This window comes from Theropithecus gelada, chromosome 15, assembly GCF_003255815.1.
Source record: "Theropithecus gelada isolate Dixy chromosome 15, Tgel_1.0, whole genome shotgun sequence".
In the NCBI taxonomy this organism is placed as follows: Eukaryota; Metazoa; Chordata; class Mammalia; order Primates; family Cercopithecidae; genus Theropithecus; species Theropithecus gelada.
Genome location: NC_037683.1, coordinates 102,577,276 through 102,595,793, shown reverse-complemented (window position 1 = coordinate 102,595,793; position 18,518 = coordinate 102,577,276). Strand labels below are relative to the sequence as shown.

At 51.4% G+C, this 18,518-nt stretch overlaps 1 protein-coding gene and 1 pseudogene across 2 annotated transcripts in view; one reads left to right on the top strand and one right to left on the bottom strand.

The window, feature by feature from the left end:
- SEMA4D (semaphorin 4D) overlaps positions 1-18,518 on the top strand; it is a 132,520-nt gene that overhangs the window by 28,773 nt on the left and 85,229 nt on the right. The window contains exon 2 of the mRNA XM_025358831.1: positions 11,634-11,699. The gene's annotated coding sequence lies outside the window, so the exon portion shown is untranslated. The remainder of the gene's footprint in view (positions 1-11,633; positions 11,700-18,518) is intronic.
- Positions 16,568-18,503, bottom strand: LOC112607665 (annotated as a pseudogene). The gene is made up of 2 exons (XR_003115896.1): positions 18,114-18,503; positions 16,568-17,806 (listed from the first exon to the last, which is right to left on the bottom strand). The product of XR_003115896.1 is annotated as a proliferation-associated protein 2G4-like (transcript).

The window sequence follows — 18,518 nt, the reverse complement described above, 5'->3', positions numbered from 1 at the left end:
TTCTGTCTCAAAAAAAAAAAAAAAAGAAAAGAATCATGCGCTCCCAGGTGTGGTTCCCCCCCTGTATTAAACAAGTGACACATTTACTGTAAAAAGTTCAGGTAACTCAAAGGAGGAGAATGAAATCAACTCCTCCACCATGTATATTCTTATGTAACTGATGGCCCTAGTCTCCTTTGGGGCTGAACTGTAGGAACCGGATGGCTGTGAGCTCTAAGGGTGCTGTGGTATAGGGACCTCGGGGGGAGCATTAGATGTGTGTGTTTTCACAAGGTCATCCAGGTTCTGCGGTGTCAGGAACCAGGAAGCTGGGGATGTGAGGACATGAGGAGAAGGGTGGGCACGTGGTCATACCAGGGCAAGGGCCACGTACCCGTGTCCTTGTGTGGCCACCAGGAAGGAGGCAGGCATGACGCACGAGCTGGGACAGGAGTGCCCACATCTAGTCCTGGAAACTTTTCAGCCTAAACAACCAGGGGGACAACCCTCGTTGTTTCTTCACACGTGGGGCTGTGAATGCTGCAGATGAATAATTCGGTTTCTTTCGGGGAGGTTGGTGACATTTTCGTTTCTGCTCTGGTTGCTTGTAAAAGAGTAACAGGGCCCTTTTTGGGCCTTGCCTTCTGGAGCTGGTGGCTCAGAACCTTCTAGTTATAGAGTAACAAGACCGCTGTGGGGAGGGAGCAGCATCCTCGAAGGAAGCTCTGACAGTGACGTCGAGCTCGTATTGGTCATAGTCTTGTGCACTCCGAGGTGAATGCTTGTGACCTGGTAGCCGCCTCCCAGCTGCACACAAGGACAGAACTCACCAAAACACAGGGCATGTAGGCTTCAGACCACGTTCCCACGTGCTGGGTTTGGGTAATAATTACTGTGTACTCATTGCAGTGGAAAAGTGCAGTTGGCTGTGCCTTGAGAGTGTGCACATGTGGGTGGGTGATGCTTCTGGAGCATGACCTGGTGCACACAGGGGCCGCGTGCTCCCTCGATGATGCACCACGTATGGTCCGGACGGAAAGGTCGCTCACGGAGGTCATGGGCAGCCCTCGGTACATGTGGAGAGCAGTCAAGCATGTGTTCACCTGGTCTGTGAGTGTTAGCGTGTCCCAGGGGTTGTAGGTGTGGATGCCTGGGGCAAGCCGGAAGGGAAAGTCCCCAGGCAGACCCCTCTCTGAGGTTGTGGTTTCTTAGAGGTGTTCGAGGAACCCAGAAAGAGTTCCAGATTGGTAGAAAGAAAAGGTGTTTCTGAAAAGGAGTCCATATCACCGCATGGAAACTCAGAGCGGAGTGATCACCCTATTTTTTGTACAAGTCAGGGGAAATTATGTTTGTGTGTGTCACTGAGTGTTTCGTGTGCCTGGTCCCTTGGTGTGTGTCCCAGCAGCTGCGGCACTGTGCTGCAGAAGCCCCTAGCCAGCCCAGGGCTGCAAACTGCCCGGGGTGTATGCTGTGTGGCCCTGCTCCTCCATGGTGCCTTGGCTACCTCAGATTCTCACTCTGTCACATAGTGGACCGTCTCCTCAAGCCCCAGTGCTCCAGTGAGCCCACCTTCCCCGCTGCCTCCAAGAAATGCAGGAGTCACTCCTGACACCATCTCCAGACTCGCCTCATTCCACAGGATCACCTTTGCCATCGGCTGAAGCCGGTTTCCTCCTAAACCTGTGGATTCCATCTTCTCCTCATTCCACCTTGGACTTGGGCATAAGCAGCCTTTGAATGGAGCACTGAGGCTGCCCAGGGCTCACCTGTCTTTGTACAGCTCTGTAAGTCATAGGTATCTGAAGGCAAAGCAAATAATCCTTGTCCCTAAATGTGCAAATGGGTTCAGCCTCCTAGAGAGACAATTGACTCCCCATGGAAAAAGCTGGTATCGTGTCCATTGGAAATCCATGTCAATATTCTTTTACTCTGTATTATTTTTTTCTTGAGGTGAAATTCACATAACATAAAGTTAATCATATTAAAGTGAATGTGAATAGTTCCATGACAGTACATTCGCAATGTTGTGCAACCTCTAGCTCCAAGACATTTCCAGCACCCCAAAAGGAAGCCCCCTAATTATCAATCCATCATGGCCCAATCCATCCCTATTCCCCCAGCCAACTCCATGTCTTTTTGTGATTCTTTAACTTCTCCTCTGAAGGGATTGTGACACCTCCTTGGTTCTCTTGTGAGTGATGATTTAACAGTGTTTTTAATGCATGGTCATTTTTTTAAGTGACCCGTTAGCAGCCATCACCCCTGGGCTGAGCTGCCAGCATTCTCACTGGATGGATGGTGCTGGTTCCTGGAGACTTAGGCCCCTCTTGTCTGTTCTCCACGGGATGCACCAGACTAGGGGCTCTTTTTAAAGTGAGAATCTGGTCATGGAGGGCAAGGAGGAGCATTCCGTGGGTGGATCTTCCCAGTCTTGTCTGTGGCTGTGAGCCAGCATGAGAGGTTCTTGGGTGATATGTGGAAATGTGCCCCATTCCTGGGCTGACCCTCTTTGCCCCTGACAGTGGTCAGTGAGTATGGGGTTAATTACTGTGTGCTCAGTGCTTTGTAAAGCATGCGAGATGTTTACAGCTATAGAGAGGACATGGTGTCAAAACCAGAGATGCCTCCAAATAAAGCAAACAAGCTAATATAATTTAGAGCCAGCATATACTTGTGTTAGAGATGTCACCATGAGCTGAGCAGAAAGCAGGACCCTCGCCCTGGGGGTGCTCTCCGCACCTCCACCCCCCTGCCCCGTGGTAACTCAGGCTTATCCAGCCCTGTCTGGGAGGCTGAGGATTCCTGCAACCCCGCCATTTCCTAATGGACCCAAAGAGTGAGGATGTGGTTTTTGTCTAGTTCTCACCTCTCTCTCTGATGGTTGACCTCCGGGACTTACTGAGTTGCTGTCAGTTTCCCCTGGGGGCGCTTCACTCTGGGGAGACCAGTGGGTTTCGAACCCTGTCCTCAGTGTCCCTGTCCTCTCCTTTGTTCCCATGATCTTGCAGGGAGAGGACCTGTTGCTGCCCTTCCTAGCTGGGGTGTTGCACCCCACATCTGAGGGGTCTCTCCTTATTGATGAACTCCTTTTCCTGTCCAGATCCTGGGCATTGGAGAGGTGGCCAGAGGCAGCCTGGCTGCGCCCTGCTGCTGGACTTGTAATGTGTTGCCCCTCCTCGGCCCCCGCACTGTGGCTGCCTTGCCCCTGAGGGCCTCAGCCCCACCCCAGCTGTTTATAATCATCCGAAACCCAGATCAGAAGGCAGGATTTCCAGTCATTCCTTTTTTCTTTTTTCTCACAGGTAGCATCTTGGTGAAATAATTCAATTTATAATTAAGTATTTTTATTTTACATCTTCAACATGATTAGAACAAACTGTCCTTGGTCCCTGAGAGCATAGTGCATCTGAGAGAAGAGAGGAAGAAATAGGCTAACAGTGTGGTTTTGTGGCAGTTTTCTTGAGGGTGGGGGAAGGTGAGTCACACTCTCCGTTTTTGACTGGTGTTCTGATTCTGAAATTTAAGAAAAACGTATAGAACCCCAAAAGCACGTGTCTAAGGTGGAAAGTGAAGAAAGTGCTCCCATGACTGCAAGGGTTGAAGTTAAGCCTTTGGGTCTACTTGGTACCATTTGGTTCTTTTTTTTTTTCCTGAGACGGAATCTTGCTCTGTCACCCAGGCTGGAGTGCAGTGGTGCCATCTCAGCTCACCACAACCTCCGCCTCCTGGGTTCAAGCAAGTCTCCTGCCTCAGCCTCCCAAGTAGCTGGGATTACAGGTGCCCGCTGCCACACCCAGCTAATTTTTGTATTTTTAGTAGAGATGGGGTTTCACCATGTTGGCCAAGCCCTGATCTTGAACTCCTGACCTCGTGATCTGCCTGCCTTGGCCTCCCAAAGTGCTGGGATTACAGGCGTGAGCCACCATGCCCAGCCCACCATTTGGTTCTTTAAACACAACATAGAGAGACGTGTTGTGAATACATTTTGGAGACGGGTTGACGCTAATTAGTTTAGTACGTCCCCACCTCTGCTGCAAAAGTGAAAAAGCAGCAGCAACAAAGGGCTGGTCATGACCTGGATGAGAAACAGAGAGGTTGGGACTCGACCATGGAAAGTCCTCAAGTAGCCCTGCTGAACAGATTTAGCACCAGGGAATGGACCCCTGTCTATGAAGAGGACCAGATGGATCATGAAAAGATCGCTGATGTGAGCCTCAAGTAGATTTTTAGCTCAGAAATGGGCTTGGTTGATAAGATGCGTTAAGCATGTTCCACTGTGGCTTTCCCACTGCAAATGCACGGAGCAGCTATTCAAAGATTCTGAAAAGAATATAGCAGCAGGTGGTTTGGGGAGGAAGATTAGAATTGCAAGTATTCCTCTACTGAGCATGAGTCTGCCGTTTTTCCCCGTCTGGTATTCCCCAGGCTGAACTCAAGACGTTGGAAACCTGGAAGTGGGTACGGGGATGCAGAGAAGAGAGTGCTAGAAGCCTTGTTTCTCTCTCTCCTTCCTTCCTTCCTTCCTTCCTTCCTTCCTTCCTTCCTTCCTTCCTTCCTTCCTTCCTTCCTTCCTTCCTTCCTTCCTTCCTTCCCTCCCTCCCTCCCTCCCTCCCTCCCTCCCTCTCTTTCTCTCCCTTTCTCTCACTTTCTCTCGCTTTCTTCTCTCCCCTCCTCTCCTGCCCTCCCCTCTCCTCCCCTCCTTTCTTTCCAGCAGCCTTGATCTTTTTCCCAGCTGGAGTGCAGTGACATGATCACAGCTCTCTGCAGCCTCAAACTCCCAGGCTCATGTGATCCACCTGCCTCACCCTCCCAAGTAGCTGGGACTACACGTGCATGCCACCACACCCAGCTAATTTTTTTTAATTTGTAGAGACAGGCACTCGCTTTGTTGCCTTGGCTGGTCTTGAACTCCTGGCTTCAAGTGATCCTCCCACCTTGGCCTCCTAAAATACTGGGATTACAGGCATGAGCCACTGCCTCTGGCTGGAACAGCTCTAAATAGGAGGTGGTGTTGGCTTCTTGTTGTTTTGAGTTGTTTGCTGTAGACTGGTATTGGGGAATTTTTACTCCTTCCAATTCAAAACATTCCATCATTTTGCCAAAAACAACCCCACCTGTTTTGTGAAGAAAACACGGCTCTCCTTATGTGAGTATGCCACAGGGAAGAAACATTTCCACATTTTATCAGCCGGTTGCCTGCTGCTGCTCACATCAGTGTGATAAAGGCAGCGCGCTGGTGGCCACTTCCCTGGGAGCCTGCTTCTCTGTGGAAGCTGGCCTTGTGGGCTTTCGTGCCATACATTAATGTGTAGATGATAGTGTTAGTTACTGTGAATTATAATAGCACCATATTTAAATTTTGGACTGAGTTAGCCAGACGATCTATACCTGTGAGAAATCAAGTTTCAAGAATTTGCAACGCACTCACGCCAAGTGATTTCTGGCATTTCTTTCTGGGTGTGCAGACCACTCCGGGCAGAGAGGGAGGGGCTTTAGCCCCACTTCAGCAGAGTCTGAGAATTTCCCTTCTTAACCCAAACCGTGTTTAATGAATCACTAGGAAAAGCAGGTTGGTAAAACTCATCCTAGCCTTCTTAAAATTACCCATTTGTTGTTCCAGAAATACACATCAGGCCAGCCACGGTGGCTCACACCTGTAATCCCAGCACTTTGGGAGACCGAGGCAGGCGGATCATGAGGTCAGTAGTTCGAGACCAGCCTGACCAACATGGTGAAACCCCATCTCTACTAAAAATACAAAAATTAGCCAGGCATAGTGGCACGTGCCTGTAACCCCAGCTACTCAGGAGGCTGAGGCAGGAGAATCGCTTGAACCCAGAAGGTAGAGGTTGCAGTGAGCTGAGATCGCACCACTACACTCCAGCTTGGGAGGCAGAGCGAGACTCCGTCTCAAAAAAAAAAAAAAAAAAAAGAAAGAAATACACATTGGCCCTAGGATTCAGGCTTCCCAGGACTCTGGGGGTTTAGGATATCCAGGACACCATGATTTCTATCCATATGCTACTCTCCTAGTATAGAAGAAAAATGTTTGGAGGTTTATTCTGGCAGCCTTCCTGTGGTGCCCACACCTGTCCTGGGAGGGCGATGAGTCACGATTGCCTCCTCAGTGGTCAGGACTCAGAACTGCAGCCATTTGCTCGCGGCCATCCATGTGAAAGATGCACACATACAATTTGGAGCCAGACTGCTGCTTTACCTATTGACGTGCTCCTCTCTGTGGGGGACTTTTCAGTTTCACAGAGTCAAGCGTATATGGGGTGAAACGTTTTGTTGGGATTACTGGTCCCAATGTCTGCTCGTTGCCCATAGCTAAGAGGTGCCCTTGTAAGGTTCCTGATATCCCTGGCATGCTGCTTGCTAGAAAAGTCATTGACAGCAGGGAGGGGCTCACACTTGCCCACCACCTCAAGCCTTGTGATTATTTTCTCTGGTCATTTTGTAGGAGGAGAGTGGCTTCTTGCTTTAATCTGCATTTTTCTGACCTCCAGTGAGATACACATTTTCTTTCCTGCGTTCAGTTGCAGTTTGCAGTAATCTTAGAAGAGAGACCGTGGGGCTTCATGAGCGTGCTGAGGGGCCCAGCAGAGTCCCCGAGCGTGACTGTAGGATTAGGTGGTGGGGTTGTCTGCCCTGGGAGCCCTCTCTCTCCTGCAGGGTATATGGGACAGCAGGTCACCTGCTCCGTCCTCCCGCTCGGTGTGTGTGGTGGCCACATATGAGGCTGGTTGTCATTTTCAGCTGGCCCTGCCAAGCCCTGCCTGTCTGCAGGAGGAGGGCGGCTTACACAGAATGCCCAGTGTGCTGAGTTCCACGCTGGAGGGCATGGGTTCTCCCGGGCGTGTAGGATGCCCATGTCTGTGAGGGGTGTGGTTCACCTTCAGTGTTGCTTCTCCCCTTTTTCCTTGCTCTGCGGCCTCCAGGACCAGCTGTGCATGTGAGGCTGGGGTATCTCTGACATATTCCTGAACTATCTCATGAGCTGTTGGTCTCAACCGGCAGAACCTCAGTTAAACCTGTGAGTACCAGTCTCACAGGAGGCAGAATCGAAGCTCTCACCTGTGCCTCCATTGCACGGGTGTGTGACACGTTTGGGAGTTTCACGTTGTTTGTAATCAGTAAGCAGTTGTCAAATAAAAAATCCAGACTTAGTAAGAAAAGGCTTTCTTAGGAGTATGCAAAGGAGGGAATGGACTATCACAGTAGGGGCCGGGGCCTGGCCACACGCTGACCATGAGATCATGCGTGTCTCAAAGGTTAGGCCAAAGCGCTTTTCTTTGTAGGGTGGTGTAGATGAGGCTTAGAAGAACCAGAGGTGGGATATGGGATGAGGGTGGCAGGGTCAGAGGATGCGTTACTGTTTCTCAGGCCAGCTGTTTCTCAGGAAGGGCTGCGCTGGCTCCGTGGGGCCCAAGGGGCCTGGAGAAGGACAGAGTGAAGCAAGGTTTGGTTATGAGCATTTTGTTGTGAGTGATCGGGAGCGGGCGGGGGACGCACAGTGCCACTGGTCATGGAGAGACGCAGAGCAGGCACTGGCGGGTTTCTGTGTCTGGCCTTGTCCTGGGTGGATGAGGGTATCATGAGCCTTGGCTCAGTCCTGTGGGGAGGGGTTTTTTTTTGTAGTGGTTGTTTCTGGAGCACAGTGGGCAGGGGATTTCTTACCTCCTGCTGTTTTCTAGGAGCACATGGCATTGTTGCAGTTGTCACCCAGAGTTTTACACAGAATAGAGGGTGTTATTTGGTAACTGGATGCTGGCCTGGGCTCCCTCGTGTTAGCCACATGGGCCCTCAAATCTCAGCCTAGGTCTTGTGGCGTGTGGGCCTTTCTGACCAGCTGAGGACCTTGGTCCCTGCTTCTAGGTAGGGCATTTGAACCAGGTGATGCAGGAAGGAAGGTGCCTGCCACACAGGGGCAGTCCCCAAGGCTTGCAGGGAGGATGAGGGTCAGCCCCCTTTGGGACCCAGGGCTGAGCAGGGACAGCTGCAGGGAAGAGGCTCTGGGTCTGCAGGGGGCTTCTCATGCCGCCAGGAGGATAAGACCCTCAGGAGTATTAATAAGACTCCCCCGCAACACCCTTGCGGGCTCTTCCTCACCTTGATGTGCTTCTGCCTTATCAGCATCTCACTCCCTGAAATAACTCTCCAGTTGTTTCTTTGCATCCTCAGGAGGGCCAGGGACTTTTGATGCAGCTTGGCACACAAAAGGAGCAAAAAGCATTCACTGACGGAGTGAATGAGCCACATCCAAACCCTGACTCCCTTAAGATGCCCCAGGGACCAGACGCTGTTCACTGGACTACAGCAGCATCCCCGAGGGCCTGTTAGAAATGCATGTTCTTGGGGCCCCCCAGAGCACTACCAGGCTTGGGCTCCAACTGGGGCCCAGAGATCTGGCATGCAGATCCTTGCCTGGGGCTCTGCTCCAGGCCGCAGTATGAGAACCACTGACCAGAGGCACATGGGGTCTCCAGGAGGCTGCGATGGCTCAGAACCTGCCTTTGAGCTGCTGAGGAGGAAGGAGGTGATTCTTTTCCAGCGTGTGAGTGGGTGGGGATGCTGGGCTGCAGCTCCCTTGGGAAGAGAATAAGGACCATGTATAGTGTGTGTTTGAGTGTGCGTGTGTGGGCAGGCACATGTGTGTAGGTAGGTGTGTATATGAGTACATGTGGGTGTGTGTAGTATGTCTTTATATGAGTGTGCATGTAGGTACATATGTTTGTGCATGTGTTTGTGTGTATCCATGTGGGCATATGTATCTATGTGTGTATATGAGTGTGTGTTTAGGTGTATAGGGGTGTGTGTATGTGAATGTGGCATGTATGTGTGTGCATATATGTATATGCATGTGTGTGTGCCTGAGTGTGTATGGATGTGCATGTTTGGATGTATATATGTGCATGTGTACACATGTGTGTCTCTGTAGGTTTGTGATTTTGTATGTGAATATACATGTGTGCTTACATGGGTGGATGTTTGTGTGGTGTACCTGTGTGGATGGGTGTATACGTGTGTGCATGTAAGTGTGGGTAGGTGTGTGTTTGCATGGATGGGTGTCTGTGTGCCTGTATGCATGCATGTGATGCATGTTTGTGGCATGTGTGTGGCGTGTGTGTGGCAGGCAGTCTTTTAGGTGGGCCCAGGAAGGGAACTGTGACCAGCCATGAGTTGGCCTTCCTTAGGGTGTATGCACCGTGTGGAATTTGTAGGTTCCACTAAAGAAAAGGGGTGGTGCTCTGTGGGTGACTGTGGTACGTATCTGTTGCAGTGTGCAGGGTACAAATGGCAGTAATACGGAAACTCAGAAATGTAGGGACCAAGTTGCCTTCGGATCCCTAGGCCACTGCACAGCATGAAAAACCTGTTACTGCTCTCTGGACTGTCCTCCCAAAAGCCCGTGTTTCCTGTGCAGCCACGCACATGCGTACATAAGGCCACCGTGGAGTGGTGGGCTGACCCTGGCCGCCCTCCACAGCCTGCCTTTTTATTCTGTCTTGGGCAGTTCCCTTTCCACATAAGGTAACCTCCTCAGGGTTTCTTTTTTGTTTTTTCTTGTTTGTTTGTTTGTTTGAGACCCAGTCTCGCTCTGTCGACCAGGCTGGAGTGCAGTGGCACGATCTCAGCTCACTGCAGCCTCCGGCCTCTGGGTTCTAGCGATTCTCCTGCCTCAGTCTCCCAAGTAGCTGGGACTACAGGCATGTATCACCATGCCCAGCTATTTTTTTGGATTTTTAGTAGAGATGGGGTTTCACCGTGTTAGCCAGGATGGTCTCGATCTCCTGACCTAGTGATCCGCCCACCTCGGCCTCCCAAAGGGCTGGGATTACAGGCATGAACCACTGCACCCGGCCTGTTTTTTTGTTTATTTGCTTTTTTTGAGACAGGGCCTCACTCTGTTGCACAGGCTGGAGTACAGTGGCACAGTCATAGCTCACTGCAGCTTGACATCCTGGGCTCAAGCAATCCTCCCACCTCAGCCTCTTGTGTAGTTGGGACTACAGGCATATGTCACCATGCCTGGCTAACTTAATGTTTTGTAGAGATGGGGTCTCACTGTGTTGTCCAGGCTGGTCTTGAACTTCTGGGCACAGGCGATCCTCCCATGTTGGCCTCCCAAAGTGCTGGGATTACAGGCGTGAGCCACTGTGCCCGGCTGACCTCCTTGTTCTTTGTAATGGGTACATAGATGTCAGTGTTTGGATAGACCATTTATTTGATTCTGGTCGGCTGCTGATGGACTTTGAAGGTTTCCATGGCTTTGCTGTGATGCGGGAAGCACCCTCGTGGTGTAGCTTTGTGTCCGAGTGGAATGTGATTCAGGAGCATCCCGAGTGTCACAGTCAGGTCACACTGGGTCTGCTACCCCACTGTCAGGCGCCGGTTTCCCCACCTCATCGCGGGCTCTGGTTGCTCAGCTCTGTAGGTTGCTGCTCATCAGAAAGATGAAAACGACCGTCCTGCTTCAGTTGGTTTCTTTCATCGTTAATGACATCAAACAGCTCGTCCCTTCACTTACCATTTGCGGCTCTGTGCCCTGTGGGTGGGGACTTTGCGATGCTCACTCCCTGCTTCAGGAGGCCAGTGACGAAGGAAGGAGCCCTTTACATTTTCTCGGCGTGTTGACTCATGTTTCTCCTTTATGCAGGTGCATTAGTAAGCCTTCCCCTACTTTTAAGATTGTTTTAAAAAAAAAAAACAAACCCTCCCAGCTGGACGTGGTGGCTCACGCCTGTAATCCCAGCACTTTGGGCCGAGGCGGGCGGATCACTTTAGGTCAGGAGTTCAAGCCTGGCTAACATGGTGAAACCCCATCTCTAGTAAAAAAAAATACAAAAATCAACCGGGTGTGGTGGCATGCACCTGTAAGCTCAGCTACTCAGGAGGCTAAGGCAGGAGAACCGCTGAACCCGGGAGGCGGAGGTTGCAGTGAGTTGAGATTGCGCCACTGCACTCCAGCCTGGAGACAGAGCAAGACTGTCTCAAAAAGAAAAACCCTCCCAAATTCTGGTTCCTGTTTGGATTCTTCTTTTCTTCTCTCTCTCTTCCTTGCCCTCCTTCTCCTCCCCCTTCTTCTTCTCCTGATTTTGGTTTTTAAGTATGTAATTAATTTTAAAACTTAAAAAGTGTTAGAATATTGAGTATTAACACTGACATGGCCTTCATATGTGATTTTAAATTAGGGACCGATTTGGAGCTTTGTGCTACAGTGTCCTTCTTGACTACGCCTTCACTGGGGATCACAGGGTTTCTGGGTAAGGCCTTGGCCCACCCTGGCTGCCTCCTGCACTAGAGCTCACGCTCAGTGATTGTGTGCTGTGCCAAGGAAAGGCTCTCTGCCAAGTTGGTGCCTGGCCAGGAGCAGAGGGGAGGAGAGAGATGGGTAGGGTGAAGGAAGGTACAGATGATGGCTCCCTCCCAGTTCTTGCTAATCCTTGTCCATTAGCTGTGATGCCTCCTCTGGTTTCACCTGGCCAGGTAAGCTGTACCCTGTGACTGACGGTTCTCTAGGACGATGCTCTTGCAGTCCTTGGGGGACATTTTTGGCACAGTGTTGGGGTATGGAATTGTGTGTATGTATATTGTAAGGGAATCTGGTAGTTTATCCTGCTAAAATGCACCCTTTTCTAACTCTGTTTCAGACTCTGCTAACACCAGATAGTAGAAAGAAAGTGTGTGCTGAAATGTTTGACGACACTGATGGTTTGGTAAGTGATGGCGTCTGCCTGAGAGCCATGGTTCCTTTTGGAATTGGCTCTTCAGAAGGTCTTGTCCCGGTGTTCCAGCCCTCAGTCAGCAGCGATGCCTGTTCACCGTGTGACCTGCCGGGCAGGTGTCTGGAGAGTGAGGGAGGGAGGCCTGTCTCCGGAAGCTCAGGTGGTTCTGCCTGGAGTGGTCAGGGTCTGTTTAGGGGATGCGGCTGTAGAGGAAGTCAGAGTGGGTGGGGGCAGGGCAGGCAATGAGCAAGGCGATGCTGGGTGTGGCTTGTTTGGTGGTGAGCCCAGTGCCCAGCCTTAGTACCGGCTTCCCTGGCAGGAAGGGAAGGGCCCCAGTTGAGGAGGTGCCCCTGCCTAGACTGTCCCCTGAAGACTGGTACGCCTAGGAGTTCATATTGGATTGTTGAAGGTGGTCTTTCACCCAACCTTAGGGGTCTTTGGGAGCCGGTGGGCAGTTGCTTCTCTTCTGTCCACTAACTCACACCCCCCATGCCCCATGTTCAGGGAGGTCTGGGGAAGACAGTGGCTTGGGCTGGGGTGAGGTGGACAGGGACAGCTCCCCGGGCTGCCGCACCCTTGCTCCCACCCCGCCCTTCAAATGTTCCGAGTGGAAGAAGGGTCTCCTTGTTGTCTGAGATTCCAGAGCACCAGGCCACACGGGCCCTGCCACAGGCAGCATGTGGGTGCGAGTCCACATGTCATGGCAACCCTAGAGGGCACTGGGGCCCTCCCTGTCATGGATGAGGCCATGGAGGCACAGCGTGATGAACTGATGTGGTTGTAGGCTATGACCCAGGCCACCCAGTCCCCACCCCCTCCCAACTGTTGGGATGGGGCTGCCCGCCCTGCAGGGCTGCTGGGCCACAGGCTGGCCCGCCACTTCATGGGTTCAGTTTCCTTCTCTGTAAATGTGAAGAGGCACAGCCACCCTGGCAGCTTCCTCGAGGGGCGGGGCTTCCTCACCTGTGCTGGGCACACGCCTGGGCGGAGTCCTGTGCCAGGGCCCCACTGGGTCAGCTCGGGGTTGGGGGTGCTGTGGCATGGCTGTGCCTTTCTGCCACCCTGAGGGTGGCCTGGGCTGGCACAGAACATGTCCTTGTGCTGTGCAGGATTGTAGGCTCCGGGGGCTCACCCTGTGCAGAATGCCGCCCTCAGCCTCACACCCTGCTGTCACCATGGGGCACCGACTTCAGTTTGACACTCTTACTAGGCGTGGGAGGTGCCTTCGGTAGCCCCAGGAGGGGCCGTCTTTGGCTCAGCAGCCACCTGTGCAGGTCTCTCGTTTCCAGCTTGTTTACGTGCTCAGATGTAACCGGAAGAGAAGAGGTCATCAGAAGAAGCTACTCTGTTTGATTTGGTGGAGGGCCCACCTGTCCAGGGCCCCCAAGGCCCACTCCTGCTAGATCTGGTGTGGAAATAGAGTAGGAAGTGAAAATCTTGGGGGGCTGATCCCGTCAGCCACACCAAGCTGGGGGAGCCTCAGCTACTTCTACGCCACCTTCTGTGGCCACTCCTGGAGATGTGGATTAAAGGTTGATGCAGGTGTGTCTGTGTTAGAAGGTGTTTCCAGATGTGACTTCAGCTGTAAGAAGCAGGACATGTAAGTCCTTGTGTCCCCTTTAGAAAGCCAGGTTGTGACTCCTACTGCCTCAGGGGTGCCTCGGCCCTCCTGGTCCTGCCCAGCCTGGGATCTTCCTGGCTGCAGCTTTCACATCATAGTTAGTCTCCATACACAAGACCATCTGCAAAGGACATACTGAAGATTAAGACATACATCCTATCGAGACCATCCTGGCTAACACGGTGAAACCCCGTCTCTACTACAAATATAAAAAATTAGCCGAGTGTGGTGGCCAGCACCTGTAGTCCCAGCTACTTGGGAGGCTGAGGCAGGAGAATGGCGTGAACCCGGGAGGTGGAGCTTGCAGTGAGCCGAGATCACGCCACTGCACTCCAGCCTGGGTGACAGAGCGAGACTCCGTCTCAAAAAAAAAAAAAAAAAAAAAAAGACATATATTCTAGAACTTGGGTTGAAGTGGAAGCAAAAATAACTTTTAAGGGACTTTTCCCAGCATGAAGTGGCTCATATAAGCAGCTTTGCCGCCCTTTGGGTGGGGACAAAAGCAGGCACTGTGGTTCCCAGTGTCACTGTGAGCCAGGCCCTCTGATGCTGGGTCCTGGAGAGAGGACAGTCTCCACAGGAACCTGACCGTCAGGGCTGTGTGTCCACCCAGCGAGGGCTGGGACTAGATGGTTCTGGAAATCCTGGCTTAGATTGGTATGGGGTGCTGGGGTCCTTACTGCAGGCCTGTTGGACATGACTGGGAACACAGCCTGGGGGCCATCGGCTTCCAGCAGCTTCCCCCAGAAGCATGGGTATAACAGGCAGCAAAGGGCTCTGCATCCTCAGAGGAGGGAGCACAGGTTGGCTTGGACATCTGTAGGGGGGAGCCAGAGAGCCACAGGATACAATGCTATGTCTTGCTTGTGATTTCTTAGACCCAAACTCTTACACTTGCATGTGCTTATGGGGAGTTGAGTGCAGAAAGTGAATTCCTTTGGGTTTGGTTGTTGTTTTGATACCACCTGCATTTAAGCTCTTCCTTCTTAATTTCAAACAACCCTGTAGTCTTTATAAAGTGCACTGTGTGGGTGCTGCCCAGCCTCCCTAGGGTCTGAGTGTGCCCCACTGCTTGGAGGCAGGGCTGCTTCACCTGCGCTGGGATGGAGCCCTGTTCATAGGAGCTGGGCTTTATTTTTAGCAGGTACAGTTCCATGTCTCACAGAGCTGAGAGCAGAAAGACTGTAGATTTAATTAAATGACACTGAAAGGGGAGGTAATTACTTCTGCATGTTTCAGGAGGCCCCGGAGGGTGTTTCAGGAGGCCCCGGAGGGTGTCCCAGGTCCTCTGCTGCAGCCCTGTGAGGCTGTTACCTGGAAAACGCTCAGGACCCCATCCCTGATGGGCACTCAGGGTCCTGGGCATTGCTCTGACTAATGATGAACGATGTGAGCTTTCTTCTCTGAAGCCTGGCTTTGGAGATAAGCCATGCAGTCTAGAGGCAGTGCAGCAGGTCACTGCAGAGGAAGCATGGTCAAGCTCTGCATCCCAAAGCTGCTTTAACAGGACAGGACACCGGGCGTGGTGGCTCATGCCTGTAATCCCAGCACTTTGGGAGGCTGAGGCGGGTGGATCATCTCAGGTCGGGAGTTCGAGACCAATCTGGCCAACATAGCAAAACCCCCGTCTCTACTAGCGGGGCATGATGGCTCATGTCTGTAATCTCAGCCACTTGGGAGGCTGAGGCAGGAGAATCGCTTGAAACCAGCAGGCGGAGGTTGTAGTGAGCTGAGATCGCACCATGGCACTCCAGCCTGGGCGACAGACTGAAAAGATTGGGCACAGTGGCTCATGCCTGTAATTCCAGTACTTTGGGAGGCTGAGGCTGGCGGATCACAAGGTCGGGAGATCAAGACCATCATGGCTAACATGGTGAAACCTCATCTCTACTAAAAATACAAAAAATTAGCTGGGCGTGGTAGCAGGTGCCTGTAGTCCCAGCTACTCAGGAGGCTGAGGCAGGAGAATGGTGTGAACCCGGGAGGCAGAGCTTGTAGTGCCGAGATCGCGCCACTGCACTCCAGCCTGGGCAACAGCGAGACTCCGTCTCAAAAAACAAAAAAGAAAACAAAACAAAACAAAAAAACAGGTCAGGACATGTAGAGTACTAGCACCATCCAGCTGCCTCCTGCACACAGGAGGGGCCAGCGGCCAAGGGTTCATTTATAGTAACCAGAAGCTTCCACACCCTCAACACACTCAGATCCATAGCACCTCCTCCTACCAGTGGCTGTGTGGGTGGTACTGCCTCACTATGCCTCATAGGGTCCCTGTTCAGTATCCTAGCTGGACACCACGCCTGACACGGAGCACCAGAAGTGTGTCTGATCAGAGCCGAGATACCTTGAGCAGTTACAGAGAGTTTGCACACAGAAGGCAAGATGCACTCCCTTGTTCATGACCTGCGTGCATGGCATGCAGAAGGAGTGTATTTTGGATGTGTATTGGGTTAGATAAAATATATGACTAAAGCAAACTTAGTCTTTTTTTTAATGAGCAAATCCAGATTTATTTTAATGTCATGTCATTGTCAATGTGTTTAAAAACCTCATAAGTTAGTGGGAGCCCTAGTTTCCTGGGACGGCATGCCAGAGGTACTGAAATTTGTCGCCTTTCTCTACAAACCCCCAGCAATCCAATCCAAGTCCGTAGCTTCAGAAAGCCAGGAGTCATATCTTCAGTCAGTCTACTCCTCTGGTTCTCGGTTTTTCTTTCAAGGGAGGGAGATCACAGTGTTTCAAACAGGGAACAAAACCAGTTGAGCTTCCAGCTCAGGTTTGTATAAGATGGAGCGAGGGGAGACTCACTCCAGAGAAAAGGGTAAGGTGGAGATGAATTATTTCTCTACAGCTTTGTGAAAATGGAAGAAAAAAGATTGACAAATGAGGATCCATTTCATAGATGAGAATCGCTTCATAAATGAAGGCTCCAGCTCCTAAAATGGGAGGGGCCTGACTGGACAGCCTAAATCAGATGAGGAGTCGGCCACACTGAATAAAAACAATCTGAAAAATAATCCTTCTAATTTTGAAGCCAGATAAAATACTTGGGGAGAATGGAAAAGAGAGGAAAAAGCCCCAAACAGATGGAAAAATGCTGACGTCAGAGTAGTATAAAAAAATTCAACCGAGTTTTCGGTGGTAGTGGCTAATTTAGCCCTCTTCTGTTGTAGGGTCACAAACTTTGACCAAGTAGAGAGTAGTAGAAAAGGCTAGAAAGAGGGGCTTGAAGACGATGAATTTTGACTCCTGATTTTATTATTTAATTTCTTTTTTTCATTTAAAGTAGTCTTCTGTGGTTGGGAAGCCTCGCCTCCCAAGACCAGAGTCAGATGCTGGTTGTTGTTGGAAGGGGGTGGGCTGGGGAACTGGGGTGGGGACAGGGAGACCCCCGCTCTGCTGGCGGTCCTAGGTGGAGAAGAACTGCACTTCACAGAGTCTGGGGTGTGGTGGGAAGGGGATGAGGCAGGAGCAGCAAGCTGGGGAGATGGGACCCACCTAGGTCCCCAGCTTCATTTTCTTCTAATGTTTCCCCAGTGCTGGCATTCTCTGCAGTCTTGGAGGCCTTCTTTTTTTTTCTTTTTCTGGGTTTTTTGACTTGCAGAACCCTGGAGGAGGGTCTTTAGCTCTGCATCCTGGACCTCCATCTCAGACTTATGGGGGTCAGGCTGGAAGGGACCACTGGTTATCCGCATGGGGCCACTGGGTATGAGCAGAACGGTAAATTTAAACTGGGCAGCAAATTCCCCCTCCTTCTCATAGAGAACATTAAATGGTCGCAGCAGTCCATGCTTGGGGCGCTCCACCACACCCATCCGAGCCTTCTTCTCATCTTCAAATGCTCGAAAAGTAAACGGCGTAGCATCAAAATGCCTTTCCACCTCACCGAAGAAGGCACGTCAGGTTTTCATTTTCAGTCCATACTGTTTGGAGGGGTCTCGTTTGTAAATAGTGGTTCTCTGTCCTGCATCCTTGGCCTTTCCCTCTCCTGAGCTGACGAGAACATCCACAGCATATACTTCATGTACCTCAAATCCAGCTTTTTCACGGTCCTTCTTCTGCTGGTCTGTGGGATTCTGGGTAATGGTTTTTTCTCCCTCGATGACATGCTGCTTCAACTGGTGTGACAGGCATACCTTCTGTTGGCGTGCAGTTAAATGAGTGGGCAACTTTGTTCCCGGTTTCTGTCACTTGTGTGTTCTGATTTCCAGGTTTGACCAGGCATAGGGCACCTTCAGCACAATGGTGAGCTGCCTTAATAACATCTGCTTTCCTTCCTGTTATTTGGGTCCCCTGAGCTACGTCAACCACAAAAGTATGAGCTACATTAGCGGTGAAGCCGTCTGCATGGACCCCAAGGTCAATTTTTACCAAGTCACCTTCCTTGAGAATGTAATCCTGGCCGCTCTTCAAAGGGGAGAAGTGACATACACCGTTATTTACCGAAATGCTGGTGGGAAAAGCAATACATTTCTTCCTTTCCTTTTTTTTTTTTTTTTTTTTTTTTTTGCCGGGGTCTCTCTCTCTCTCCCAGTCTGGAGTGCAGCGGCACGGTCACGGCTCACTGCAAGCTCCGTCTCCAGGGTTCACGCCATTCTCCTGCCTCAGCCTCCTGAGTAGCTGGGACTACAGGTGTCCGCCACCATGCCCGGCTAATTTTTTTGTATTTTTAGTAGAGATGAGGTTTCACCAGGTTAGCCAGGATGGTCTCGATCTCCTGACCTTGTGATCCACCCATCTCGGCCTCCCAAAGTGCTGGGATTACAGGCATGAGCCACTGCGACCGGTTCTTCATATCCTTTTCTTTCTTGAAGATTTTCCCTGTTTCTTGCGTAATGGTGGCACGACCTTTCTCACTGAGGCACTGACACACCTGAGCTAGATGCTTCCACCAAGGACCGAAGTGCCCTGTTGGTGATGTCGCCCCCCATCTTCTACCTGGTCATGACCAGGTCCTCGGCGATAGTTTGCTTCTGCTGCTTGTCCTCGCCCGACATCTTCCTGCCACCACCACTGCAGCCTCGTTTCCCCTGAGCCGCTGCTCTGCCTCCCTTCCCAGTCGCAGGCTGTGGTTAGAGCTCCCTCGATCCTCGAGGAGAGGGCGAGCAAAAGCCACAAACTTAGTGTCTTAGCGTGACTTCTGGGAACATCTGAAATTATACCTGTGGCTTGCCTGGTAGGTGTAGGAT